The sequence below is a fragment of the Rutilus rutilus genome (assembly GCF_951802725.1).
Source record: "Rutilus rutilus genome assembly, chromosome: 23".
Classification (NCBI taxonomy): Eukaryota; Metazoa; Chordata; class Actinopteri; order Cypriniformes; family Leuciscidae; genus Rutilus; species Rutilus rutilus.
Window position 1 is genome coordinate 9,291,142 of NC_140233.1, and position 15,553 is coordinate 9,306,694.

The 15,553-nt window shown below is 36.3% G+C and overlaps 1 protein-coding gene across 6 annotated transcripts in view; it reads right to left on the reverse strand.

The window, feature by feature from the left end:
* The window catches only part of lrrc4ca (leucine rich repeat containing 4C-a), a 72,106-nt gene that overhangs the window by 23,842 nt on the left and 32,711 nt on the right, over positions 1 to 15,553 (reverse strand). For 2 of the 6 annotated variants that reach the window (XR_014626066.1, XM_084397822.1), the window contains exon 1: positions 14,889 to 15,216. The exons of 2 other annotated variants lie outside the window; for them this stretch is intronic. The gene's annotated coding sequence lies outside the window, so the exon portion shown is untranslated. Of the gene's footprint in view, positions 1 to 2,485; positions 2,499 to 8,525; positions 8,735 to 8,902; positions 9,088 to 14,888; positions 15,217 to 15,553 lie in introns of those variants that run through there. 2 more of the 6 variants (XM_084397823.1, XM_084397820.1) reach the window with 2 other exon arrangements.

The window sequence follows — 15,553 nt, forward strand, 5'->3', positions numbered from 1 at the left end:
GAACTGGTTTTTACCAGTCTACCTGAAAATAAAGTTCTTTTTTACCAGCAGCTACAATGAGATATGAGATATTTCAAATTTAAACTTTAAACGTGGCAGTCAAACAATCTCTCCCTGGCCGAATAGATTTTAGTCAGAGATTTCAATTTCATTTCAACTGTCCAGATCCTCCAAGCCAACTGATACCATAAGCATGCAGTAAACAAAGCAGCTCGAGTCTGTTATATATTTTGTGAGCTTGTCTGTTGTGTTTGTTTGATCGACTCCAGACTTCACTTCACATGTTTTGCAGCCTTTTATGCTAAAAAAGTGACTCCATATTTAAGCTCCTGTTAATGCTTAGACTCTTAATCGCCATCATCAGCGCCACAGTCCAATCACCAATCTCTCTCTCCCCTGACAGAGCTCTAGATCATCTTTTTAGTTTTTTTCCACCTCGTGTGAGGTAGCCACATGTCTTCCTGGCAGGAGGAAAATATATGCTAGCTATAATTAGTATAGCTGGCATACATATTTAAATATGCATACATTAGACAAGGATGTTGCGGGGGAAAATGAAAACCCGAACAGCCTTGTGATCATTTAAAAGCCAAGAAAAGCTTGGGCTAAGAATTTTAAGAAGTGTTCACTTATTAGGATGGATGGATGGATATATAGATTGATAGATAGACACAGGTTGATGGATGGATGGACAGGCACAGGCCGATAAATAGATAGATAGACAGACAGACAGACAATATACATATATGCACATTCTGAACTTTGACCGAGTTTTATGTTCTTAAAGCTACAGTAGCCTATTATCATGGTTACTATTACCAAACCAGTTTGGTTTGAAATGTGCTGGGGACAGAGACGCATTCGGAAGTGCATTTTCAGAAGTGCTGGGTACAATGACGCATTCATTTTTTTTTCTCTCTTTCGCGCAGGTTATGTTTTGAAAGACGATGTCCTGTAGCTCAGGCACGGGCCGTGCTTTTCAACAGGCCCACCCAAAACGAAAAAAAAAAAAAAAAAAAAATACTTTTACTATATTTTAATTTAGTCAATAATCATAAAAAATTGCCAATAAGCTCATAATTTGTGCTAAAATAGTGTTTAGTTTTAAAAACCATTTTAAAAAGCTGGTTATATTTTGATGTTTCTGCGCAAGTTCAGCAGACAGTGAGGTTCGGGTTTGTACCGATCAGAGCTCGTGAGTGGAGAGCGCATTTCTGAATATTCCGCTCCGCTCGTTCATTCCGCAGGGTCGCTCGCTCAACACAGATGTCCTGTTGCCTGGTTCGAAAATATGTGGAATAAGGGCTGCTTCCGACTAAAAGTTTTTTTTTCTAGTCGACTAGTAGGCTAGTTGTTCATTTAAGTCATTCGTGGACAAATCGCCCCTTTATATTAATTGAATTACTTATATAGCCTACAGGATAATGAGCATTTACGTAATATAGCCGCACTCAAGCGCACGACCGCACGCATAAAGCTTGCCACAAAGAACCGGTAAAAGTAATGATTATGAATGCGTCTAAATGTGTCTAAATACGCTGTGAATGTGAATGTGCATTATACGCTGAGTTTCGGTTCATTTATGAGACGAACTCCAGTTCACTCGCCGGCGCCTCCATGTCGTGATTCTGCTATATTTACTTCTTATTTATTAAATCCAGGCAATTGGTTCATGAAACATTGATTAAAATTAAGATATAATTAATACAAAACGAAATTCAATTTAAAGAAAGGCAGCTGTTCTCTTTGAGGTCTCTGTGAAAGTTTTAAAGCAGTCTTTTAGTGCCGCTTTCAGAGCGCTCACGTCCGTACCCGAGAACTGACACGTTGTTTTTTCACTCATAAATGCGAACACGAAAAATAAAATAAAATGAATATTATAATGTTTTTTTGTTGGGTCAGACAATGATTACCAAATTTCTCTCTCATATTGCTCCTCATAACCACTGAAAACGGTCTAAAAAATTGAACCAAAAGTCAAATTAATATGGACGGAAGTTAAAAGTGGTGGGTACAAAATGACTCATGACGAAATCTGGTGGGTACGCGTCCCCCCCGTCCCCCCCGAAATCGACGCCTATGCCTATTATTCATAGCACAATGAACTCTTTAATCTAAGAAGATCAGACCCTTTAACACCAACTCTGAATAAAAGATAAACATATGCTCCATGTTGAAGGAATCAAAACAAATATGCAGCGGAGTTGTGAAGCACAGATTGCCAGTCTGTATCCCACAATCCACCTTCCCTGCCCACACATCCTTTGCCTGCTACCGGCAGCATCAACCCTGACCAAACAATCTATAAATATGTTTCCCATCATGCTCCTGAGGCTGGTTTTGATGCACTCCACTTTGGAGCCCTTTTATCTTTAAACTGCTGCTGTGAGTAGATCAAAACACAACAGTGTTTTGTGAGAGTGCAAATTCAGCAGCGTATTTGCGTTGCTTCCAGCGTAGGTCTTCGGTCAACTTGTTTGATCACCTCTGTTGTCTTGTTTTCCTTCTCTTTCTTTCGCGCTTTGTTGTTCAGTGCAAGCAAGGTCCATCCTTTAGTCCCTGGGGTGCACCTCTGCTTTGATTTGAACCCGTAGGGTCAGGATGCATCACCCTCGAAAAAAAAAAAAAGAGCAAAAAAAAAGCATAAATGCCAATGGCCTAAATCAATGGCCCAGCGGACACACTGGAAACGAATGCAGAGAGAAGCTGAAACCAGCAAGGTTGTTTGGTCCATTTGTCTTCTTTGAATGGTAAATCTATCCGTGTCTGAGCAGAAGGTCCCACAACGAGGAAAAATAACGATGACCCTACGGGAGACATAATGAGGCATCATGTAAAGGTAGAGGAGAGAGAGTGTGAGATTGAGAGAGAAGAAGGAAGTAAGGCCAACCATTAATCATATTTCAGCTCAGTGGGTACCTTGACTTCCATTTAAAGATGCTGTATGATATCTATTTTTGTATAATAAAGCTTGAAAACAACTTTACTTTAATCTGATGCATTTCTGAGTGAAACTGGATATTTGATGAGGGGAAAAAAGTAGGGCGGGACTATTTCATCCATCATTGTATAATAAAAAGTGGGTGTTACTTTCCAGAACGGAGACAGAAGGTTAAAGGGGCGGGGCTGAAAAGTACGAGGAATCGGTGATGTCACCAAAAAAGAAAAAGTCGTTTCAGAGGCAGAACAAATTGTTATATTTTGATGAAAGATTGCAAAGACAAGCTCTCTGGGCCCTATTTTAACGATCTAAGCAAGTGCACTTATCCACTTTTGCAAGTTTTTGATTAGCTTGTCCGGGGGTTTTATTAGGGAAAGTGGACCTCGAGGGGTAGAGTTGGGTCTAGACCATGACCATGAATCAAATTTTGGAATGGTTTTCCACCCCGTCTTTCTTTTATCCTGAGCTAAATTGATATCATTAGATTTTGGCACACATTCGGCTGTTAATGTACTGATAGAACATGCTGATCATTAAAGAATATTAAAAAAGAATTACAAGAAAGCACCCCAGACGTTTTCAATTTGGTCCAATCACATTCACGCTGTGAGGGTTTGAGACTGTAATTAATCTACATTCAGATTTATTTTATTAAGGGTGCTGTAACTGTAATTAATAGAATATCACGCATGCTGTCCTAAATGCTAACTAGAAGTGCTCTAAATTGCTAGAATTACATGGCAGTTTGTAGATTTGCAAGTGTGAGTGCCAAAAGACCAATGTGGGCTGTAAAATGAGGAACGTTAAGAAATATATATAACTATGAAGAACTTTGAAAAGTTCACAATAAAATTATTTGTTCCCTCCTTTTTACTAAATCGTGCGCACAACATAATTTGTACACTAGCTTTACTAAATAGTGTGCACAATATAATTCGCTCCCTCGTTTTACTAAATCATGTGCATTGTATAATAATTCGTTCCCTCGCTTTTCCTAAATTGTGAAAAGTTTCCAAATCAGCATGAAAAAAAGGGGCTTTTTCCAATGACATATCATCACGTTAATGGCCGTGACAGATGGTGTGTGAATACCCTGATCAATACCATTCCAGACCTCTTAACCTTCAGTAGTGCAAAGCAAGACCTGGAGAAAATGAGGCTATTGATCAGGGCAGTAGAGCAGAGTGAACGATGCGCACGGCATGCTAGCAACAGGCTAACTGCTGCATGTGCGCTTACACACAACATATTAACCTGCAGTCACAACCAGTCTTTATCACTGCAAATTTTGCATAGTTTTATAAATCACTTACTGCAAAAAGTAGAGCTGCATTATATATCACAGTAAAATCGATATCATGATATGGCTTAGTGCGAGTCTGCGGTGTAATGAAATAAATATATGCGCTACAGGTTTCAGAGCGAATTATGGCATTTACACACTTAAAGTGTCTCAGAACAGTTTGGCTCAACTACTGTGAAACCAGCAACCAAATGTTTATTAGCTGGCAACCCTTCAAAATAAAAGCTTGATGGGTTACCATTTGAAAATGAATTAATTAAATTGTAAATATATGTAAATATTGGTATTGTAATTTTACAGTAAATTTTTTACTGCTTTTTTTACTCACAATTATTTTACAATACAATAGTGTTATTACAATATTTCTCATTTTGTTTAATATTTTTTATTTAATAAAAATCACAATAAAATCACAATAATTATTTTAAAATCATGTTGAAAAAATTATAAAAAATAAAAAATCCGTAAAATAGCTGAAAAAGTACTGGTAAAAAAAACAGGTTACTACAATTACAGGTAAAAATACAGGTAAACCACCTGTAAAAAATAAATACGGAAAATTCCGTTGAATTAATACAGTACATTGTGCCCTATTTTTACTGATATTTAATTTTTTTTAGAGTATGCTGGTGCTTTTGATTGCTTTTAAACAGAAATAACTGCCCATAACTGATGGTTAAGGATCAGATTTCTCCAAAATAATAGCGTATTGGTGGAAATTATGACGAAATGGCAAGTAACACATTGAATTAATTATGAAATTGAGTAAAAAGACTTGAGTAGTATTTTCTTGTAAACCGTAAATATATATATATATATTTTTTTATTTTATTTACAACTTCAACCAATATTTGTATTACAGTGAAGCTTTTCCTAAATGGTTCAGCCCTAAAATCAATTTGCCATTGAAAAACATTATCAAATTATTATTTTTATTTTCTAATCACATACACTCCCCCAACAAAATCATCCCACTCACTCTAGAATGATTCATTCTTTCCAAATATATACAGTAGCAATTCAAGTCATCTAGTAAAAATTCCTGTATTTCACAATATATTGCAGAAAAAAATTAATATAGCGATTTCATTTTTTTTTTTTTTTCAATATTGTGCAGCCCTATGCAAAAGAACAACTAGCGCTATTACAGATATTTCATTAGCGCCTTTTCAGCAGTGTGGTCTTTGTGCTTGACCCCCCAAAAAAGTGTTAAACTGCAACTATCTTTGTGTTTACTCTACCCTTAAGACCTGTCCTTGATCTACTAGCAAAAAGTGTCTGGATCTCGACTTCCAGCTGCTTTGAGAGCCGATCAGTGCCGTAGCCGGAGAGATTAACAGCTCCTAGAGCATGTAAGCTTCTGTAACCGTACAACTGATGCAGAAGAGCAAACACTGGAGTGAGTTCCTCCACAGGCTCGATCAAGGTATTGCACAAAGTCAGAAAGTTGGCACCTCCGATGAAGAGAGCATTCTGTGTACGCGCGAAACTGACGCTGCAACTCATTTTCTTAAGAGGATTTGGGATATCAGCTAAAAGCAGAGCGCTCATACAGGTATCTGTAGAGTTGATGGCTGAGTTAAGTCGAGGCGTGCTGATGTTGTGCCAAGTGGCAAAATCTACACACTACAATGTTACACAAGTAAAGCTGTTTGGCTGAATCAAATGTGTTAAGTGTCAGATAAATGTTTGCGCTTGCAAATCTCACAAATGCAATGCTAGCTTGATGATAGATCATAGCAAGCGTTTTATTTGGTGTTGCTCTTATATTCTGATTTGTTTAGCTGCTTTATATATTGGAAAGTGAGATGAGATAGTATGAGATTGAGAATCAGAATTTAAAGCAATATTTCACTTTCATTTTAAAATTCTGTCATCGTTTACTCATCCTCATGTCATTGTCATGTCATGTCAACATTTTGGACTTTCTATTTTCTGTGGGAAAATGAAAAAAAAGCACAATACAAATATCCTAAAATGATCCATCTGACTTAATTAAAATGAAATATTACAAATAATCGTTTGTTAATTGAAATAAAGCTGAAATAGAAATTAGAAGGGAAATTTAAACTTAAAAAATTTGAAGTAGCCTACTTAAATGACTAAATCTAAACCTGAAATAAAGCTAAATAGAAAACACTAATAAACGCACGTAACAAAATTACCAAAACTAAAATTAACATTAAAATATTTTTTTATTTCTTGTATATCATTTCTTTGAGAGAGTGATAAAGTTTAAGTTAAGCTGATCATCACAGAAATTTGCATATATGCAAATAAGGTGCGTAAAAACATGCCACATCAGATCTGATGCCAATTACGCCGAAATCTCATTGGTTCTCATGTGTCATCATAACCAATTCCAATGCACCAAATTATAATTATTATTCATAATGCATGTTATTATGCGCATATTTAGATCCCCTAAAATAAGAATTGAGCACTATGGAAAAGGAGATGATTTTCAGTGAATATCGACCTAAATTCCTCATATAAAGCTATTGTATATACATATACAGTATACAAATTGACTACTGTTACAGTGGTGCTTTTTTTGCCATTTTTGGAGTTTGACAACCCCTAGTCACCATTTACTTTGATTGTGTGGAAAAGAGCAGCGTGAACATCCTGCCTGACAGGAGAGAGAATATCACAGGTTCAGAATGAAAAGAGGGAAAATGCATGATGACAGAATTTTCATTTCTGGGTGAACTATCCCTTTAAGCAAATTTAGGAATCAGCTAGAAACAACAACATTTATCCAAAGAACAGTCAGAGGGAGAGGGCGATGTGCACTGCGCTAGTGAGAGTAGCATTTCACATCGGCAAAGCTGAACAATTGCTCATTCGCATTAAATTAACTTGTCAGTTCCTCTATATCATGACTGATACCAGTAACTCACACCATCCGGCTAATTTGTAACACAGATGAAGATAATCATCATCTCTTGTGGTAATGCTGATGAAAATGACAATAATTACGACGAGAGGAGGTGGGGGGGGGGATTGTGGTATTACCATCCGCAGAGCGAAAAAAGGTAAATACACCCCAAAAAATGTGATGACACATCAGAGTGCTCTATAAATCACACACTTCCCTTCTTTATTCTGTTTCCTCTAAAAGGAAAGAGGGGGAAAGTGCCAGGCGATGAGGGGGTGAACACGGCACGCTTCAGTGGCCATGACTGCACTCCCTGGGAAGAAAAGCAGTCTGTCAGGACCATTATTCACGATAAAATGCCTTTTCTGATCTAGGACCAGCCGAACCTATTCTTAAAGGAACAGCCCCAGCTGACATTACGTGCTATCGTAAGCTAAAACCAAAAAGTAGAACACAACTAGAAAATTAATAATAATAATAATTATTATTTAACTGGGAATAACCATCAATTTTCATGACTCCAAAATAAACTAAAATGAAATGAAAATATCAGCAAATTACTTTTAGCTTTGCATACATGATATAATCAACATTAATAAATAAATAAATAAATAAACATTTACAACCCTAATGCATTAAACATGGAAATGCCAGATATCAATAATATTAAGAGTGTTAAAAAAATGCAAAAAATAAATCATCAAAACTAGAACACAGTAAAAATAAATAAATAAAAATAGGAATGGAAACTAGAAAACTGCAAATATAAAATAAAATAAATTAAACAAACAAACAAAACAAAAAACAATAAATAAATAGTAAATTTAAAAAAAATGGAATTAATGGAATGGAATTTAAAACTAGAACTAGAATATATAATAGGAATGGAAATCAAATCTAAAGCTAGAAAAATAAATAAATAGTATAAGAAAATCTCATGGAATGGAAACGAAATCTAAAACTAGAAAGCTGTAAAAAATAAAATAAAATAAATAAACCAAGCAACCAACCAACAAACAAACAAACTGGAACCAAAAGCAAAACTAGAGCACTGAAAACCTAAAACTAAATAAAAATAAAAAAAAAATTAAACAAAAAACTTAAATACAAAGAAAGAAGGAAACAAACCAACAAACTGAAAACAAAAACTAAATTGAAAATAATATATAAATAAAAATGAAAACAATTAAAAAGATAAAATCCCTGCCAGTTCTCCCATTATTCCTGTATAACCATCACAGCATAGACTGTAAAGTCATCATCAATTTTTAAATCTAAAGTAATTTGACTTAAATGTATTATTTATACTGGTTCTCTTTAACAATTTCTATAGATAAACTGACACTTCCGTTATGCCATTTTCCTATGGAAGACTTCAGAGTCAGCCTAGCCTGAATTACCCTGTCCGCTAGCTCCCAGCATTCTCCCACAGCGTCCAATCACAAACCCATCAGAGCAGTAAAGCTTCATGACAACGCAGACACCATCCCCTCCGCCTGTAAACAGTCCAAGTTCACTATCATCTGCACGCGTTCACACACAAGCCGCGGGCCGCACTCCGGGTGATAAAAGAGCAGCAAGAAGATGCCGCGGAATTCTGAGATGGTTCCTGATGGAGACAAAATGAGAGGGTCAGTCTATTCAAGTAAAATTCACTGGGTCCTTCAGCGTTTGCCGGGGAGTTAATCTGATATATGGACATAGGCTGAATCTATTTGCGTAAGAGTCTCTGCCCTTGGCTCATAGATCAGTCAAGCAGCCCTTGCTTGCTCTGTACCTTCTGTAATGGATGACTGCAGAAAGGAGCACTGCAGGTGCACCTTAAGAAACCCTAAACTGGGGAACAAGCCACAGCAGGGAAGTTAGGCCGTGAGGCAGGTTATAAATATTTGCCCAGGCCGTTCTTCTTCCAGTATCAAAGAGCACCTCCTGCAGGGATGAGGAGAAACGGGATACATGTAACTGTAAAATATGACATAACACTTTATTTTACAGTGTCCTTGTTACATGTTACATGTACTAACTATATGCATTATTCCATGCAACTAACCCTAAACCAATCCCTTAACCTAACTCTATAGTAAGTACTATGTTAATCATATTGCTCAGCAATTTCGGAGAGGCTAGCAATAGCGAGCGTGTGATTCCACCCTCCTTTCAAAGCGCCTCCAAAGCCAAACCTTAAAAACACATGAACACGTACAGCAGAGTCTGCAAAGCATCACGAGAGACGGGGTTAAATTACCTTAGGCCTCAAAGCACATAACATTACAATAATAATGAACCAATCAGTGCATTCGGACCGAATGCATTGATTGGACAACCTTTTTTTTTTTTTTTTGGTCCTGAGACTTCCACAGAAAATGTCAATTTTTTATATTTTTATTAAAACACTTCTATTATTGATTGCTTTCAGGATGTGAAGAGTGTTTCAACCTTTTTTTTTTTTTTTTTTTTTTTTTTTTTAATATCACATTTAATCTTAGTCTTAATTCAATTAAACATCAACTTGACATAATGAAATATTGATCAAATTTAATGGATATTGTTGTCAAAAGATTAAAAAAAATAAAATAATTAACAGCTACTGAATTGCTGTCTGCTTCAAAAGATTTCATTTTTATTCAAAAGTTCAATAAAACAAGAAGCTAATATGGAGAAACTTTTTAAAAAAAAAAAATGTTATGCTCACCAAGGCTGCATTTTTTTAACCTAAAAATACAGTTAAAACAATAATATTGTGAAATTTGTTTACAATTTAAAATAGCTGTTTTCTCTTTTAACATGTTTTTAAATATAATGTATTCCTGTGATGGTAAAGCTGAATTTTCAGCATCATTACAACAATCTCCAGTGTCACATGATTCTTCAGAAATCATTCTAATATGCTGATTTGCTGCATATTGTTATATTATCAATGTTGAAAATATGTGTGCTGCTTAATATTTTTGTGGGGAAAATATTGATCCATTTATTACAGGATTCTTAGAGCAGCATTTCCTTGAAATAGAAATATTTTTTGACATTAGAAATGTCATTACTGTCAATTTAAAATTTAAACTAAATTTGGCCAGTTGGTTCATATATTTCCTCTCCACCCCATGAAAATAGTTCTAAGAGAAGCCAAAGAATCAAGCTTGTGTGTCGCCAATCAGCTCTTGACTCCAGATCACTCACATAATCTGGTCTGAAACGTCCTAAACACGGTGATACAAACAGTGTACTGTACTGGAATACATTTCAAACCCAGCCCTCCCAATCCTGACCAGTATGTGTCTGAGAAAGAAAGATGGGTTATGTGTGAGCGACTCTAGATGAGAGTGAGCAAGCAGGGATGAAACAGATATAGAGTGATAGTGGTGTTCAGGAAAGAAGGGTGGCGGAGACCTACTGAAAGAGAGCAGGTCTTTTTTTTTGAGCTGGCTTTCTATGCGAGAGGTTCTGTCTGAAGAGGTTTATTTATTTTTCATCTAGAAATGGAAAGTGAAGAGTGATCTGGAGAGCCCCGGCGGAATTACACTGGAAACTGTTGAGTCGACGGAGTCTCCCGGGATTATTCGTTCCCAGTCTCGGCCGTCTTGATCTCAAGGAGGGAACTGTTGCTCGATGTCTCTCATCCTAAATAGTTGCGCTTTCTTAAAGCCTCCTCAATAGGTGTCCTCCTTCTCATCTCAAACTCAATTATCGCACCAAGTGAAAAGCCCTGGTTCTCCATAATCAATCCACAGTCCCATCAGGCCTCAGGAACATGCGCTCCGTGGGACGGCTCATTATGGACCCACTAGTACACTTCGCCTTATTATGGAAAAGCCGAGATTTTGTTGCCTCCCGCACGGCTCGGTCTCACAGAGCAAATTCTAGTACTTTTCCTGGTTAGTGGCATTAGCTACTGCTAATTCTGTTAGCATGCATCCGAATTACTGTGCATTCTTTCAGTTATGGGGACTTTTATGTCCCACAGGTTGGCTTTTCTTACAGATCGAGTTCTTTATCCTTTATAGGCAACTCTTTATTTCGATGGTCCACTTTAGACATTCTACTGACTATAAGTAACTTTGAAACTACATGTCAAATAACTCGCTTACGAACATGCAAAGTTACGAAAGTCCATCGAAAGTGGACAGATATTCAATCTCAAAATATGATACTGATCAAAATATGACATTAAACATTGAAACTATTAAACATTTATATTGTAATATATATACACACACACAAATACACACAAATATTAAGCAGCACAACTGTTTTTAACATTGATAATAATATTACATGTTTCAAATCAGCATATTAGAATGATTTCTGAAATATCATGTGACCCTGAAGACTGGAGTAATGATGCTGAAAATTCTGCTTTGCCATCACAGGAATACATTACATTTTAACATATTTAAAATTGTAATAATATTTCATGATATTATTCATGAAACATACATGCAGCCTTGGTGAACACAATATACTAGATTTTACTGAACCCAAGCTTTTAGTGTAAACTTTTGGACATTGTTAGTAGACAAACTCAAACTAGTCAGAGTGTTAAAAGCGGTTTTGAATGACTTGATGTTCTACAATTGGCCAGAGTTGAAGAAGATACTCCCAAAAAACAAATGGAAAGTCCATTGAGCAACACCAAGGGGCTTAACTAACTTGCCGTCTTTACTCGCTGCCACTTTTAATGAGCAAAAATGTCAAATTCTTTCACAAGAAAGATTTCATCTGGGAGGTTCTGGAGAGTAGCGGAAAAAGTAATATGCTAAAAATAAGTGGCGCAGCCCTACCCGGCACCGAGGAACTTTCCCTGTAGTAATCAAGCAAGTTCTGAGCTTACGTTTACCGAGGGAGAATAATTAAGGTGACACCGGTGCTGCTTTGGCACATCCTCTTGCAAACTCTCACCTGATGATGGTGTTGGGTCCTTTGCTTTCTGACGGCGCCCGTGGCGACTACGTGTCGACACTCGGGTCCCCTTGCACGTAGCCGCCGGAGCCGAGGGGACTGGGATATGTAACATGACCTCATTTTGCTGGTTCGGCAGTGGATGCGTGGTGCTACACCATGAGGAGCACAGAGCAGGCGGCCTTGATTATTTCCTCAAATAGAAACACGTCCACTGGCTGCTAATCTGCTCGCCAGTGCCAGATAGGGTGCAGGCATTCAGCGCGCAACAATGGAAGTGGGCAAAATCAAAATGTTCACACCTCAATCCCTCCTTTCAAGTTCCTCTTCGAGGAATATTCTGGGGGTAAGTACAAGTTAAGCTTAATAGACAACACTTATTTATTACACATAAATTAATGATAAATATATATATATAAATATATAAATAAATGACAACTCTGGGTGACAGTGAAGCGCTTGCAATGAAAGTAGATGGGGCCAATTTGTTATTTTAGTATTATTTATAAAGTACTATTAACATTTTGAAATAGCTATTACTTTTTTTAAGTTGTAGTAATTTTGTTTAAATTTGTATTAATATTATTAATATTATTACTTTTAAATATATTTTATTCATCTTTTTTTTTTCAAGTTTAATTCTTAAACTTCCATATCAGTTAGTTACCAAGGCAACATTTCTAATTTCTACGTTTTTTTTTTTTATTATCTTATATGCTTTTTTCTATCTAATATATTTACCTATATTTTATTAAGCATTATTGCTAATAATTAAAACACATTTTAAATAGTTTTAGTTAACAATAACACTGTTTGAAAACGTTAAAATTAGTCTTGTCAAATCGATTAATCGCATATAACAAAAAGTCTGCATATATATCTATCTATATATCTATATATCTATATCTATCTATCTATCTATCTATCTATATATATATATATATATATATATATATACACACACATATACACACACATATACACACACACACCCATTATATATTTAAAAACCTTTGTTACATGCGATTAATCGCAATTAATTGATTTGACATACCTAGATACTCACCGTTTCAATATTTTTTCCACAAGACATACAAATATGCATGTTGACACAATTTTTGTGTGATACAATCGCTTACTAGCCTTTTCTGTGTATTGTTTTATGCAATGCTTTTGCATAATGCTTTAAATATTTTATATTTGTATATGTAATATTATTTGAAATAGTATATATAATATAATGTATTAGTTTAATATTCCATTAATTATTTTGAATATTCCCTCCACCTGCCGCCACCCTTCTCCATCCACTCGGCAGAGGGGAACTGCTGAAGAAGCAGTCCATGGCAATTAGGCCTTAGAGTGCACTTTATTTTGGTCCTCACTGCCAAATTAGGTTATATAATAAATGAGAAAGAAAGGCCGAGAGAGAGAAACAGGAAAAACGGCATATAGAGAACAGATGAAGTCTAAATTTAAACCCCACTCAACTTGAGTCACTGCCCCCATTGCTTCGGGCTAGCCGGGGTCTCGTTGTAGTCTTAAAGTTGTTGCAGAGAATACGCTTTCGTAGACATACACCATAAGTCACACGATGCGCCATCTCGCCCTAGACCACCTCTAAGAAAGGATGGGAATTCAGAATGGCCAATAGCTAGCTTCCATGTCATCTTTTTTCCAGCCGACAGACACACTATGAGCTCACACAACACATCTCAAAAGGTGCAGAAATGCCTAGAGTAATTAACAGCAGCATTAACTGAAACCTTCAAAGGTGTGAGCTAAATGCCATAAGCGCAACAATAGAGTGTAATACAAGTAAGAAAGGTGTGACTATATAAACAAAGCTATGAGAAGTATGGTGCAAAAATTTAATGAATGTATTGAAATAAATATTGAAAACAATATTGAAATACTGTGCAATAAACAAGAAGTTAATATTAGTGACTTGCTTTGTTTTTGCTCCATTTCGCCAATGTAAATAGTTCAAAACAAGCCACAGCCCTGTTTTGCGTCTCTGAGCGACACATAGCGGTGTTTCGTTACCGAATGAATAAACTTTTTGAAGGAATCGATTGAATGAAGGATTCAATGACTTACTAATTAAGACTAATTAATGCTTCATTCCTGAATGAACTAGCCATCAGTTGAATCTCAATGACTCACTTATTAAAACTGCCACCTACTGGCGGTTTTAATTTCATATTTAAAGCATCTTTTTATTTAAAAAAAAAAAATCTAATATCAATATTCAACGTTTTATGTTTAAAACAATAAAACATTATTTATGCAGTTGTAACTGCAGGTTAAATGCATTCATTCGCCTCTGAGCTGCATTAAACAGTCAGTGTAAATACATCTAAATTTCACTTCAGATGCAGCTTCTGTGTTTCCTCTGCATTGCAAATATGAATTTTGTTTATACTGATTTCATTTGAGCCATATTGTGTTTTATTATTCCGAATTTAATTTACTGATTAAATGTTAGAATTTTGACACAAAAGCATACATTTAATTAGGTTAGAAAACAATGGCTTTATAAAGGTAAAATGCCCATAAAAGGTAAAAAATCTATTTAAACTTATTGGAAAAGATCATTTCTGAGAACTGACCAGAGAATATGAAGAATATCAAAAACTTCAGGAGTCAGCTGTCCACGGCAGTCCAAGATACCAGCACAAAAACACACTCTGCAAAATATTGTCTAATTATCAGTATCAATAAAATAGCGAGATAGTGTCAATATCGCACACCCCTACCCAAGATAATCATGTTAAAGCATGCTGTAGTTTGTCTGTAGTTTGCCTGCAGCTGTTTATGTGTAAAACGCAAAAGCATAAAGACAGGATTCGGCTTTGAGAAAATACCTCTGAAACATAGAGACGCTGGCCATTGTATCACTTGTGTGGTCAGCAACTCAGCAGAGCCAATCTCGAATTGGATTTGAATAGATTTTGTGTCCGCTTCCCAGAACGCCAGCATTTTCAGTCTCTCTCGTATTTCCCTTCCACCTCTCTATCTCCGTCTCGCAAAGGTATGGCCTCTCCACCATGGTTTGGATATTTGATATAAGTCAATAACAGTTACCCCAACACACCTCACCCTAGAAAGCACTCGCTTTTACATAACTGTTTTAATAATGGAGCAGACGCTCTTGTGCTTTGCCTCTCCAATCGCCCTGTCAGTCCTGCGTGTGACATCGAAACAATAATAAGCAGGTTTGCAGGGTTATTTTTAGAAATCGGGGGAAGTGGGAGACGAGATAAAAACGCAAATGAGTCAGAGACACACACTGCCTCTCCAACATGCTTGCATTCAAGAATGGCATGGCCTAAATCCCAGTCATAGTCTTATCGGAAGTTCGCGTTTGAATCTCGTACAGACTAATGAAATGGAAAGGCAGATCTAACCGAGTGTTCTGATCTCCACTAACGAATACACCATCTGAAACAGAATATCACTCTTCAAATTTTGCTCTTGAAACGCAAGTAATCCTCAGCATCAGAGAAGCTAATCCGAGGACTTTTTGTCA